Here is a 14,946-nt window from a genome sequence, read left to right as displayed (position 1 = left end):
AGGAATGTCTTAAAGACATAAAGACCTGGATGGCCGCTAACTTTCTGCTTCTTAATTCAGATAAAACTGAGGTTATTGTACTCGGCCCTGAAAAGCTTAGAAATATGGTATCTAACCAGATTCTTACTCTGGATGGCATTACCTTGGCCTCCAGTAACACTGTGAGGAATCTTGGAGTCATTTTTGACCAAGATATGTCCTTCAATGCACATATTAAACAAATATGCAAGACTGCTTTCTTCCATTTGCGCAACATCTCTAAAATTAGAAATATCCTGTCTCAGAGTGATGCTGAAAAACTCATGCAGTTATTGCTTCTAGGCTGGACTACTGTAATTCATTATTATCAGGATGTCCTAAAAACTCCCTTAAAAGCCTTCAGTTAATCCAAAATGCTGCAGCAAGAATACTGACAGGGACTAGAAAGAGAGAGCATATTTCTCCTGTATTGGCTTCCCTTCATTGGCTTTCTGTTAAATCCAGAATTGAATTCAAAATCCTGCTCCTCACCTTGTAGTACCATATCACTCTATTAGAGCACTTCGCTCTCGCACTGCTGTCATGGGTTGCTCTGAGATCTTCACCAAGTGTATTTACAGACAGTGCGAGGATAGTGCTATATACAAGATGTGAGAGGCAGGGTTCCAGGGCTCCAGGGAAAACAGGGGAATCACACACGCGCTCACTCCAACCTCTCCCTCTCCGCTAGTGACCAGTCCCTCCTTCCACACTCCACACGGGGAAACATGGGGACGGGTCCGGGGAATCTAGAACACAGAGACACACATTAACTTTCTGAGACGGAGGCACGGGAAACTTGGGCTTGACTTGTAGTGACTAGAGTCTTCACAACAATCCAGCGTTGAACAGCTGACCTCCTCCCTCTAAAATACCAGCTGGTCTGATGAGGCCCAGGTGTTCCCAATCCAGGAAGGCGTGAGCCGAGGGCGTGAACCCACCATGAGTTCCACCCTGGCAAAACAGGAGAGAGAGGGAGAGAGGGGGAGAGAGAGATAGAAAAGGAGAGCCAGAAGTGGGGAGATTATGATCAGCGCCTTGCCGATCCCGCAGGTGGTGACAACTGCAGGCTTACTTGTTGTTCCTAGAGTATTTAAAAGTAGAATGGGAAGGAGAGCCTTCAGTTTTCAGGCCCCTCTTCTGTGGAACCAGCTTCCATTTTGGATTCGGGAGACAGACACTATCTCTACTTTTAAGATTAGGCTTAAAACTTTTCTTTTTGGTAAAGCATATAGTTAGGGCTGGACCAGGTGACCCTGAATCCTCCCTTAGTTATGCTGCAATAGACGTAGGCTGTTGGGGTATTCCCATGATGCTTTGAGTTTTTCCTTTCCAGTCACCTTTCTCACTCACGATGTGTTAATAGACCTCTCTGCATTGAATCATACCTGTTATTAATCTCTGTCTCTCTTTGTCAATGGAAAATTGTACTTATTAGTCAGTATAATCTTTTAGTGATATAAGTTTGCATATGGTAGAATACTGCATGTAGTTATTTGTATTAGGAAATATTTATCCATGTATACTTAGAGGCATATAATTGATTGTGTAGTGATAGGATGTGTGATCTTTAACAGGCTGCAAAGGCTTGGTGTGTATTCCACACTGGAATGCACACCTACGTCCTGGGAGCATGAGAGAGGTCGTACCTTGTCTTATTGTTTTATGGTAGGATTAACGTAGCTACGTTTGTTTTAGTCTAAGTGCTTTAACTGCTGGACTTCCTCACCGTGTTATCTAGGGTGAGACTACCCTCTTCCTGACCAAGGATGTTGCTTTTGTGCTTTCATGTTATATGACCCTTTGATCAGTAGTACACACACACACACACACACACACACACACACATATGCTCACTGAAGTATAAAATAAAGACCGGGGCAGTTTCTCAGCGCGAGTCTCTCAGTCTGGAGGCTGCCCTTGCTAGCAAGAAGTTCTATGTGTTTCTCTTCTCTGAGTCTTTACTGAAGAAGTGTTTTAGAGTATATCTCTTAACACTCTTCCACAGCATCTCTTTGTTCTGTTACCCTTCTCTCACCCCAACCGGTCGCAGCAGATGGCCGCCCCTCCCTGAGCCTGGTTCTGCCGGAGGTTTCTTCCTGTTAAAAGTTTTTCCTTCCCACTTGCTCATAGGGTGTCATATGATTGTTGGGTTTTTCTCTGTATAATAATAATACTAATAATACATTTTATTTGAAAGCGCCTTTCAGAACACTCAAGGACACTGTACACAGTAGAATAATAAAAGCAACATAAAAGCAAGCAGTTTACACAATCATAAAAGCATAAGACATGAAACAAATTTAAAATAGCAGAGTGGAGAGGTTATGTGGGATAAGCTATTTTGAACAAGTGAGTTTTGAGTTGGGACTTAAAGAGAGAGAAGGAAGAGATATTTCTTAAATCAGGGGGTAGGGAATTCCAGAGTCGAGGAGCAGATCAGCTGAAAGCCCTGCTCCCCATGGTGGGAAGACAGGAGGAGGGGACAGAGAGAGAAAGGGAAGAAGAAGATCTAAGACACCGAGATGGGGCGGTGATCTGAACCAGATCAGAGAAATATGGAGAAGAGAGATGATGAATAGCCTTAAATGTGTACAAGAGTATTTTGAAATTGATACCATATTTGACCGGGAGCCAGTGAAGCTGCTGCAGGACAGGAGTGATGTGGTGGATAGAAGGGGTCCTGGTGATAATATGGGCAGCAGAGTTCTGGACGCATTGGAGCTTGTGGATGAATTTTTGAGTAAGACCAAAAAGAAGTGAATTACAATAATCAATTCGGGAAGTAACAAGGCTATGTATCTATTATTGTACAATATAAAGCACCTTGAAGCGACTGTTGTTGTGATTTGGCGCTTTATATAAATAAAATTGAATCGAAAATTGAATGTATGGGGCTGATTTCTGCTAATAATGCCCATTTAATGGACCGATAACATCCGAAGCGGGTGCCACAAATAAAATGTTTCCTATTTTTAAACAATGATTTTTAACCCTCTGGGGTGTAATTGGCCGTTTTTGACTATTTTTGATTTTACCTCTATATTTTACGGTGGCCCCTAGAGACAAAGCACGTACAAAGTTGTGAAGTTTGCTGACGACACAGTGGTGTTGGGTGCCATCTCCAACAATGATGAGGCGGCCTACATGGATGAAGTGAAGAATCTGGCATCGTGGTGCCAGGACAACCACCTCTAGCTGAACGTCAGCAAGACCAAGGAGCTGGTGGTGGACTTCAGAAGGGGTCAGCACAGAGACTACAAGCCCATTATCACATGTCTGTCTGTCCTGCACTCTCTCTTTTTCTTTCTCTCTGATTGTGGAATCAAAGTATGAACATTTATTTATAAGTTACACTTGTGTTTGAATCCTGCAGCTTATCACACATTTGATTTCCATGTGTGATGACTGCAAGTGTCCAGAGTGAGGACAGACTGAGGGACCCACTGCTGCACATCATCTGTGAGGCTTTGCACTCATGATGATCCACCAGGACAAACTCAGCAGTGTGTTAAGAAGAGGAGGAGGAAGAGCCAGCAGCAGCTGACAGATGGAGAGAATAGACAGACTGTTCCCTGTTTGTGAAGGACTGCTAGAAAAGTTTAGAATCACTAATTATCTGTCCTGAATCAGTCTTATTAGGTAATGTTCAAATAATTTTATCCTCCCAGTGTTTTTAGGGTGGGAGAAAGTACTCAGGGCCTTCAAGTTACACACTATGAAAGGCAGTAACAAGTTTAATATTCAGAAACCTAAAGTATGTATCAGCAGCAGAATGGAGCTAAAAATAAATGTTTGTTTCAGTTCTATGAAGCTTTGAGTATTTTGGATTAGTAGCACTGCTGTGTTTGTTGCATCATATTACTGTAATTGTTTATATGCTTTATATATTCTGAACTAAGTTGATCTATAGTGTTACATCATATTCCATAAGGATGTTATGTGCTTGTATACTTTCTGCCCAGTTTGACCCATTTAGCAGAAGTCAGCCTGTTTAAGGCTCTGATATCTATTCTGTATGACTTAAAGCAGTTATGACATGGTCTGATTTTCTCACCCAATAAAGGAATATTCAATATATCAATCTACTCTTCATTTTATCAGAAACAGTTATCACAGCTTGTACATTTTCTTTTTATAAATATATGTAAGCATTGAGCCAAATTTAGTAATGCCAACATACTGAAGGAACAACATTTGTCTCTTATATATGATACACCTATATATACACTGTCAAAGATACTTGTCTTTGAGGGAAGATTTAAGGTGATAAGACATATAAATAACTGCAACTTGAATCTGTACTGACGCTCAGTATTTCACACAGAGTTCATGTTCACTGCTGTAATAGCTAATAATGATTAATATAATAACTATAATATTGGCCATATTGTATTTACAAACAAACAAACAAATGAACAAAATATGTTCTCCTTCATTTCTGTCAAACAAAGTTGTATGACACGTTTCCAGCGAGCGGTAGGTTGCTAGGCAACCTGGGAAGCCGACGGAGACTAGACCGTCCCATACAGACAAACTTGCCGTTTATTTTGCAAATCGAGCTCAACACTGCCCCTAGCGTCCTGGAGCACTTCCGTTGTGTTTTGGAGTTTGCAAGTGTTTTGGAGTTTGCATGTGTTTTGGAGTTTGCAAGTGTTTTGGAGTTTGTACGTGTTTTGGAGTTTGTACATGTTTTGGAGTTTGTACGTGTTTTGGCTCTAGGTGCCACCGTAATATTTCACCTTTAAAATATGCTTATCTTGCCTTGTTTGGTATCATTATTTTCAGCACAACCTCGAATATCTGAAATTTGAGATATTTTTTCATTTTGGCATACTATATTACCACAATTGATCTAAATTCAGACAATAAATTCAAAATCCGAGTAGAAAAATGATATATTTTTTACTGTAAAACCCACAAATAGGTTTAACGAATCATTTTCATAACTTGAAATGTAAATAGAAATTGTACATTTCTAAAAATTATGCACAAGTTTTGCAAACAACAAAGTTATATGGTACCATTTACCTAAAAATGCAGCCAAGGACTCGGGCGTTTTTTATATAACCATTTAAATCTATTTACAGAACAATCAGGTGTGCTGCATCAAATAAGAAGGCACACAAATTATTTGTGCCAGTCCAAAAAAGATAGTTTGTGTTCAGTATAAGACAGAGGAGAACACCACAGGCCTAGACCCTGCAGGTCTGACAGCAGGAGGTGTATCAATCCACACTAACTATAGCCTCCAAACACGCTAAACGTCACTAACGTCTCACATATGAAAACTCGCTCTCTCTCTTTCTTTCGCTCGCCCCGGGTGTCCCTCCTAAAACTTCCCCTTCTCCCTAAACAACCAAGTGCCACGTGTTGCCATATCATTTTTTTGATTGGCTGACATGGTAAACTTTAACACCAATAGGGAAGGGGTGTTTTTTCTTTTTCTTTTTTCACTCGCAAGCGGAGAGTGCTTGCTAGCGCTGTCCGTAGAAAACATAATTCGATGCTGTCCAGAGAGAAGAAACGCACAGCCAGCGGATGATGCAGTTGGAGAGCGGGTGCCGGTCAGGGCTCCTGGTGTAGTGATGGTAAATTTGATTCTTTTTACTGAATCGAGTTTTAATGAGTCACTCACCAAAGTGAATCGGGTTTTGAGTCATTTGATTCACTGAGTCAGTCGACCAGAGAGTGCAAAACATGTACATTTTCACTCAAACTTAATTTGTTTCTCCATCCATTCGCTTCCGCTTATCCTTTTCAGGGTCGCGGGTGGCGCTGGAGCCTATCCCAGCTGTCATGGGGCGAGAGGCGGGGTACACCGGGGGACAGGTCGCCAGTCTGTCGCAGGGCCAACACACAGGGACAGACAACCATTCGCACTCACATTCACTCGCACATTCACACCTAGTGGCAATTTGGATTATCCAATTAATCTATTCCCACAAGCTGCATGTCTTTGGACGGTGGGAGGAAGCCGGAGTACCCGGAGGGAACCCACGCAAACACGGGGAGAACATGCAAAACCCACACAGAAAGACCCCGGACTGATGGTGGAATTGAACTCAGGACCTTCTTGCTGTGGTAACCACCGTGCCACCGTGCTGCCTTAATTTGTTTCTCTTTTCATATAAATCCTACTGCTAAGATGAATGATTCTAAAAGAAAACAACTATTTTATAGAGCAAAAAAGAGCAAAAACATTTCTAAAATTAAGCAATTTCCTATCAAAATTGCTTAATAAATATTTATTTATTTTTATTTTATTTTATTTTATTTTAATATATTTTTATTTTTTATTTTATTAGTATTTTCCTTAACTGTGTTAAATATATATTTTCCCATCTAAATGTCCACTGAGCTGTGAGCCCGGGGGCGGTAATGCGCCTTAACATTGGTTGCCAACCAAGAAGAGGAAGAAGCTGTGAGCCAGGAGGGAGGGGGTGAGCGAGTGAGTGAGTGATTCGCTTACGATTCAGCACAGGAGGGAGGGGGTTAGTGAGTGAGTGATTCGTTCGCTCTATGATTCAGCACAGGAGGGAGGGGGTTAGTGAGTGAGTAATTCGCTTACGCTTACGCTTCAGCACAGGAAGGAGGGGGTGAGCGAGTCCTGAGTGATTCGCTTAGGCTTATGATTCAGCACAGGAAGGGAGGGGGTGAGTAGCTCAAATGTGCTGTTAGCATGTTAGCAGAGCGATGCTACTGTGAACCGAGGAGCTATTTTCTTGATGTGAGCTTCTACTCAGGGTTTTTTCTTCCAGTTCAGAGCAGAAATTTTTTTGTTACGATACTGGATGTTGTGTTTTTCTCCACAATTTTAATTATAAGCTAGATACATTGCTAACCCTAACCCTAACAGGGATGAGTCAGTGAGTCAGTTGGGCTTGTGAATCATGATTCATGAGTCAGTAAAGTGATTCTCGAGTATTGAACGATTCGTTCACGATTCGCGCATCACTATCCTGGTGGGGAAACGGCGAACGCTCATGCAAAGCCCGCTGAAGCCGAGGGCAGCTTCGCTGAGGGGGACCCTGCTGCCAAGGCGCTGGTAGAAAAACGGCTGTTTACAAGTAGTAACAGGTGTGATGAAAATGACATTGTGAGAAGCACTGACAGCATAGAAACTGATGTGACTAATTACCAGCCTGCAGGTGTTTTTGACATAAGTCAGAAAAATGAAACAACTTTTGTGTCTGTGTCTAAGGATCTTTGTGAGGATGACAATATGTTTGATGAGGATTTGTTGAATTTGTCTCAGAAGAGGAAGAGCTCTGAGCCTGCCCACTGCAGTACAAAAACATCAAAAGCTAAGAGAGGAAACAAAACAGGAGAGAGCAGTATGGAGTCTGAAATTGATTTGTCCCTAAGCCAGGAACACCAGAATCTGTACTCACTTTTTTTGCCTGTTTCTTGCAAAGCAGAGGAAATGATCTTTCCAAGATGGCACGGCCACGTCCAGACGCCTTCCTGACCACTCCGCTCCGACTATCTACTTTTCTTGTTTTTTACCTATTTTTTGCTCTGGTTTTCATCCCAAAATCCTCTAGTCTTATAGTTTACGACAGCGGATCACTTGTAAACATCGGTGCCAAGGTTGCACATCTAATCTTGGACACTTTTAAACCCGACCCTTCCTGGCCGTCAGAGATTCTACGCGGCGCGGAGAACAACAAAGGACGGGCCGCTCATCCGAGGCGCAGAACAAAGAAGCGCCGGGGGAAACGCGCTGGTATTAGGAACAGACTGAGACAGCAGGTGCATCGCACACCACTGCCCAGTATCCTACTGGCCAATGTACAATCCATGGAGAACAAGCTCGACGACCTAAGAGCAAGGGTCACCTTCCAACGTGACATGAGGGACTGCAACATTCTGTGCTTCACGGAGACATGGCTGACCCCCACCGTGCCGGACCAGGCCGTAACTCCGTCGGATTCATTCTTTGTGCTCCGCGCGGACAGAATGGCAGAGTCAAACAAAACCAAAGGTGGGGGAGTGTGTTTCATGGTAAACAGAAAGTGGTGTGATGCCAGGAGCATTTCTACTCTCTCCAGCGGCTGCTCGCCACATCTGGAGTTCCTGAGCATTAAGTGCCGCCCTTTCTATCTGCCCTGTGAGTTTACCTCGGTCATCGCCACGGCGGTCTACATCCCACCCCAAGTGGACACAGGTATGGCTTTTTTCCGAATTACATGATGTGCTGAGCTCGCTTAAAAACAAGGACCCGGGCGCAGCCCTCATTGTAGCAGGAGACTTTAACAAAGCGAACCTCAGACAAGTCATGCCAAACTTTTACCAGCACGTCTCGTGTCCAACGAGGGGGGATCGAATTTTGGATCACTGCTACACGCCATACAAGCAGGGCTACAAAGCTGTCTCACACCCGGCTTTTGGGAAGTCTGACCACAACGCCATCTTCCTCATTCTCATGTATAAACAAAGCATACGGAGGGAAGACGTGACCACGAGGGAGGTAAAACGGTGGACTGCCCAATCAGAAGCTACGCTACAGGACGCACTCAACGACGTCGACTGGGACATGTTCAGAGCATGCGCAGTCGACATCAACGAGTTTACGGAAGTAGCAGTATGCTTCGTCAATATGCTAGCGGAGGAGATTATCCCCACTGCGAGAGTCACCACATTCCCAAACCAGAAACCGTGGATGGACAGATCGATCCGCACTGCAGTAAACGCCAGGACCGCCTCCTACAACGCGGGTCTCGCCACTGGCGATATGAGCGCCTACAAAGCGGCCTCATACGGCGTGCGGCGCGCGGTGAGAGATGCCAAACGCCGGTACCAGGAACATGTGGAGTCCCACTTCCACCAGGGCGACACACGGAGTATGTGGCACGGACTACGCACCATTACGGACTACAAAGCCAGGGACACTGCACTGATCAACGCTGACTCTGCATTCACCAATGAGCTGAATCAGTTCTACGCCCATTTCGAGGTTAGCCAGGCGGCTAATGCTATCTACCGCCTGACTACCGAGGACAGTGATGTCATCAGCGAGAGACCGGCGACCAGCATCGCGGAGCATGACGTCCGAGCGGCACTGAGGAGAGTGAACACAAGGAAAGCGGCGGGGCCAGACGGCATCACCGGCTGTCTGCTGCGCTGCTGTGCTGACCAGCTAGCAGGTGTGTTCACTTCCATCTTCAACGAGTCCCTGGCGAAGTCTGTGGTCCCCACATGCTTCAAAAGATCCACCATCATCCCTGTGCCCAAGAACAGCAAACCCTCATCCCTGAACGATTACCGGCCAGTTGCACTGACCTCGGTAGTAATGAAGGTGTTTGAGAGGCTGCTGAAGAACATCATCTCCTCCTCCATCCCAGACACCACAGATCCGCTGCAGTTCGCCTACAGATCCAACAGATCCACAGAGGATGCCATCGCCCACGTCCTACACACCACTCTCAGCCATGTGGACAAGAAACAGGGTAACTATGTGCGAATGCTGTTTGTTGATTACAGTTCAGTGTTTAACACAATAGTGCCCTGCAGACTGTTCACAAAGCTGAGGGATCTGGGACTTAACAGCCGTCTGTGTGCATGGGTGTTGGACTTCCTCACTGGCAGAACTCAGGTGGTGAGGGTGGGCAGGTGCTTCTCCAACAGCATCACCATCAACACAGGAGCACCTCAGGGATGTGTCCTCTCGCCACTGCTCTACTCCCTCTACACTTCAGACTGTGTGGCCACCCATGGCTCCAACACCATTGTGAAGTTTGCTGACGACACAGTGGTGTTGGGTGCCATCTCCAACAACGATGAGACAGCCTACATGGATGAAGTGAAGAATCTGGCATCGTGGTGCCAGGACAACCACCTCCAGGTGAACGTCAGCAAGACCAAGGAGCTGATGGTGGACTTCAGAAGGGGTCAGCACAGAGACTACAAGCCCATTATCATCAATGGAGCTCTAGTGGAGAGGGTGCAGTCCTTCAAGTATCTTGGTGTCCACATCTCCTCAGACCTGACATGGGCTGCCCACATTCAGGTCCAGACCAAAAAGGCTAGGCAGCGCCTGTATCACCTACGACAACTGAGGAAGTTCAGGGTCTCTCCAAAGATCCTCAGGATTTTCTATACAGGCGCTGTGGAGAGCATCCTCACACAGAACATGACATCGTGGTTTGGGAACAGCTGTGTGAAGGACCAAAAAGCTCTCCAGAGAGTGATCCGTACAGCAGAACGCTGCTGCAGGATTGCTCTCCCCCCGCTTCAGGACACCTACACCAGGAGATGCCGGACTAGAGCAGCGCAGATACTGAAGGACCCGTCCCATCCTGGCAACAAACTGTTCCAACTTCTGCAATCTGGTAGAAGGTTCCGCATCATCCGGGCAAGGACAGAGAGACTCAAGAGGAGCTTCTATCCCCAAGCCATCCGTGCCCTAAACACACACACCCGCCCTCTCACATCATCTATAATTGACTGAGACAGGACTCTCTTCCAGACACTAAACCAAGGCACAATGTACATTTCAAATTCCTTTAATTTTAAATATGTTTATATTGTCTATCCTGTAAAATAGCCAGATGTGTATTCATATTAATGTACAGAATTCACCTGCTTGCTGCTACTACTGCACATTCACCCAATGTATATACTATATATATATATATATAATGTTCTTCCTCTACCCCCCCACACACAATTTTTGCACATGTCGAGGAGCGTGTCAGGCTACATTTCACTGTGTGTTATACTTGTATAACTATGCATGTGACAAATAAAGAACCTTGAACCTTGAACCTTGTCAAGGGGTGTCAAGGGGATTTTACTGAAAGTTACAGTCAAATATGAAAATGTGAATTTTGTTTTTCTTAATGTTTATGCTCCAACTAAAGGAATCGACAGAATGGGTTTTTTAAATGCCCTGTGTGATATTGTTCAGGATTCTAGTGATGATGAGTATTTGTTTTTATGTGGGATTTCAATTGTACTGAAAACCCACTTTTGGATAGGAACCACACAGAACCTCATTCTGCGTCCTCTCGCAGGCTCAGGCAGCTGGTTGCAGTTGTGGACCTGTCAGATGTGTGGAGGGTTGTCAATGGACATCAGAGACTTTACACATTCTAAGGACAATTGTTTATCTTTGGTAAGACTGGATAGTATATACTCATTTAAACACCATCTGTGTCATGATCCTGGGTCTTTGACCCAGAGTTTTGTGTTTTCTATTGTTGTGATGTATTTTGGTTCTGGTTTTCTAGCTCTTTGGTTTTTGGTTCTGTTCTTCCTCAGTTTAGTGTTTAGTCATTTCTGCTTGTGTATTCCTCTGTGTAAAGTCTGCGTTTCTTAGTCTGTCTTTGCATGTGTGAGTTCCTGTTTTATTTTGTAGGTCTGTGTCTCTCGTCAGTGTTTCTAGTTTCGCTTCCCCTTGTATCATTATGTCCAATTACTCCCAGCCGTGTCTCCCTCCTGTTTCCTATTCCCTGATTGCCCTGTGTGTATTTAAGCCCTGTGTTTTCTCATGTGTGTTGCTGGCTAGTCTGCGTAATCTCAATCCATCATTGTGTGTTCTTTCCCTGCGTCATCCTGCATCATTTTCTGTGTTTCCCTGCATCTCCGTTTCAGGGTTTGTTTTTGCTTAGTTTTCTAAGTTTAGGTTTTCTCAGTTCTGTTTTCACCACTCTCGCCTTTTTGTATGCTCACTCTCCATTAATAAAGCTCCCTCATTTCAGTAATGCCTGCATCTTGGGTCCTTTAATAATTCCACACAGTTTGCCCCGCTAACCGTGACAGCACGAACCAGCCACAACATGGATCCAGCAGCAGTGAGAGCGATCTGACACGAGTCCAATGCCTGGTCGAGTGTATAACCCACACTTCAAATACTAGAGCAAAGATTGTGGGGATAAATGCTATAGAGGAGATCCTCGAAGGAATTCCCTATCTCCGCCAGGTCAGAGGATTTTTGGATTTAATAGCCAATTTGCATAAAGCCCGGGAGGCGGTGAAGGCTCGGGAATTAACGGATTTTGTCCAGCAGCAGCGGACAATGGCTGCCCCGAAGCAGCCGCGTCAGCTTCACCCGCCGGATGTGGTTTTGCCTGGCCCGTCAGAGCCATCTGCGGGGAGGAAGCGAAGATTGCGCCTCCCGCTCACCTCCGGCTGTGGTGAGTGAAAAGGACTCTTTTTCTGTTTCTCCAGACTATGGGACTGTTTATTCAGGGGCTATGTTTTCTGCGGCAAGAAGAGATAAAAACTGCTTATCGCCTGTTCAGCCTCCAGTTCAGTTACCCCTATCTGCTCCATCTCTAGTTCAGTTAGCTGCCCAGCAGCATTCAGCTCAGTTAGCTGCCCAGCAGCATTCAGCTCAGTTAGCTGCCCAGAAACCTTTAGCTCAGTCTCCACTGTCATCTGCTCAGCTGCCACTAGCTCAATTCCAAGTGTCACCTGCTCAGCTGCCACTAGCTCAATTCCAAGTGTCACCTGCTCAGCAGCCACTAGCTCTGTCTCCAGTGTCCCCGCTACCTGTAGCTCTGTCTCCAGTGTCCCCGCTACCTGTAGCTCTGTCTCCAGTGTCCCCACTACCTGTAGCTCTGTCTTCAGTTATGTCATACCACTCAGCCACTCATTATTTCTATGCAGGGAGAAAGTTTCATGCCAACCTTTGGTGTTTCTCATAAAATCAGAATCAGAATCAGAATGGGTTTTATTGCCAAATGTTGAGCAGGTTTACAACATTAGGAAATTGCTGCGGTGCTTCAGTGCAAACATGGCTATTTAAGCGCCATAAATTGCGCTTAAATAGACATGAAAAAATAAAAGTAAGAATAAGAATTAAAAGTGCTACATAGAAAGATATATGCATGAGATATACATGAGATATATACATGAGAATAAGAATTGAAAGTGCTACGTAGAAAGATATATACATGAGTGCAGGTGGTGATCAGTGCCAAAACATGGAATCATGCAGTGAACACAGTGTAGGGTCATGAGTTAGTGGTGGGGACAGTCGTACGTTTATTGTTCATGTGTCCAACAGCAGAGGGGAAGAAACTGTTCTTGTGGTGAGAGGTTCTGGTGCGAATGGACCGGAGCCTCCTGCCTGAGGGGAGCAGGTCAAACAGACTGTATCCAGGGTGAGAAGGGTCAGCTGAGATCCGAGCTGCACGCCGCAGTGTCCTGGAGGTGTACAGGTCCTGCAGAGATGGGAGTCTACAGCCAATCACCTTCTCAGCAGAGCGCACAACACGCTGCAGTCTCTGTTTGTCCCTGATAGTGGCTCCAGCGTACCACACGGTGATGGAGGAGGTGAGGATGGACTCGATGATTGCGGTGTAGAATTGCATCATCGTCCGTGTTGGCAGGTTGAATTTCTTCAGCTGCCTCAGGAAGTACATCCTCTGCTGGGCTTTCTTGATGACGGAGTTGATGGTGGGCTCCCACTTCAGGTCCTGGGTGATGGTGGTACCCAGGAAGCGGAATGGTGAAAAATGGTGTTGGGTCTGTGTTTCCACAAGCCCCGCTAATTCTAGAGACTTATTCATCATGAAGAAAAGAAGACAGTCGATCGATCAATCACTTGCGCAAGGGAGGCCTGTGTCCACCACGAAAATGACCTCGACGACGACCTCCCTTGCTGCCCTTTTTATTGAGACACAGTTCACACAAAACACGTCAGAACAAAGCCACGCTCACATGGTTCTAAGACAAGGCATTGTATTTATATGTGTGAACTTCTGTATCTAAGTAAGTGTGTGTGTGTGTGTGTCATGTGAGAATGTGTGTGTGCGTTTGTTTTTCTAACCTCCTGGGGTCCATGACCTGAGATATCAATCACGCCATGGGGACCAATTTTTCCCGTGGGGACCAAGCCCTGGTCCCCACGGGCACAACCATTGCATTCAATAGAAAACAGGCTGCTGATATGCCTGGTTACGTTTTTTTCAAAAAAAAAAAAATGGTCCCCACAGATTCAATTTTCACAACTTTGTGTATGTCCTAGTGACCATGGGTGGTATTGCAGTGTGTGAATTTGCATCCGTGGGGACATTTTCCTGACAGTGTGTATAAGTGTGTATCCCAGTGGTCTGAGATGGTATTGCAGTGTGTAAACTTGCATCTATTGGATCCCTTTTCTGACAAAGTGTGAAAGTATTTATAAGATACCACTTTGTTCCTTTATTAATAGTATTAGAGCCTGCCCACTTTAATGTGACCAGACTTCTATTTTATTTAAACATTTGTACCACAGTTACTGAGGGAGCTCATTTAGTTATTATACTTCATTTTCTTACGATTTTTTACACAACTGATATCATTTAAGGAGACAAAATATCAAATCATTAAAGTATATAATACTTATTATTTTTAAATGAATAAATGGTCAACTTATGAAACAATAAAACTGGGATAAATAAGCATTTTCAGCCAAAATACTGATGACAAATTAGAAAGAAATTCAGGAAATGCATCACTGTATTATGCAAAGTCAACCCACATTATTCAAATTGTTTACTGCAGTTTGAATAATGCCAACCATTTTGAGATTCAAGCACAACAGCAACTACATCCTCTAAATTAGAGTATAAGCAAATAAACAAGTGATATAAAAGTTAAATCCACTCACCATTGACATCAAAAAATCTTTAACTTTTCAATTAAACTCCAACAAAAACAGTCCACTTGTATTCCCAAAATTTTAGATGATCCAGTTTTGTAAAAAAAATAAAATAAAATATTTTGAACACAGATTGCCGTAGCACCTAGCAATATGCTAGCTTTGCATAGTTTCAAATTTGATCTCTGTAATACAAAACAGAGACGTGTGGGTGACCCAGCCATTTCAGCAATGAGTGCCCCACTTATGGAGGTTGGCCAGGTGGTCTGGGTCACTGGTACTCTGACACATTTTCCGGTCCTGGAGCGACATGCAACATTATGGTCAGAATACAA

The 14,946-nt window shown here is 44.5% G+C and overlaps 1 long non-coding RNA gene across 1 annotated transcript; it reads left to right on the top strand.

The window, feature by feature from the left end:
- The first annotated feature begins 1,130 nt into the window (after positions 1–1,130).
- LOC120747018 lies at positions 1,131–14,145 on the top strand. Its single transcript, XR_005699024.1, has 3 exons — positions 1,131–1,141; positions 3,998–4,002; positions 13,554–14,145. It is a non-coding gene; the product is annotated as an uncharacterized LOC120747018 (long non-coding RNA).
- The last annotated feature ends 801 nt before the right edge of the window (positions 14,146–14,946 follow it).

The sequence above is a fragment of the Simochromis diagramma genome, unplaced genomic scaffold, assembly GCF_900408965.1.
Source record: "Simochromis diagramma unplaced genomic scaffold, fSimDia1.1 OVJJ01000702.1, whole genome shotgun sequence".
NCBI lineage: Eukaryota > Metazoa > Chordata > Actinopteri > Cichliformes > Cichlidae > Simochromis > Simochromis diagramma.
Note: the sequence above shows the minus strand (reverse complement) of the source record. Positions and strands in the feature narration are given on the sequence as shown.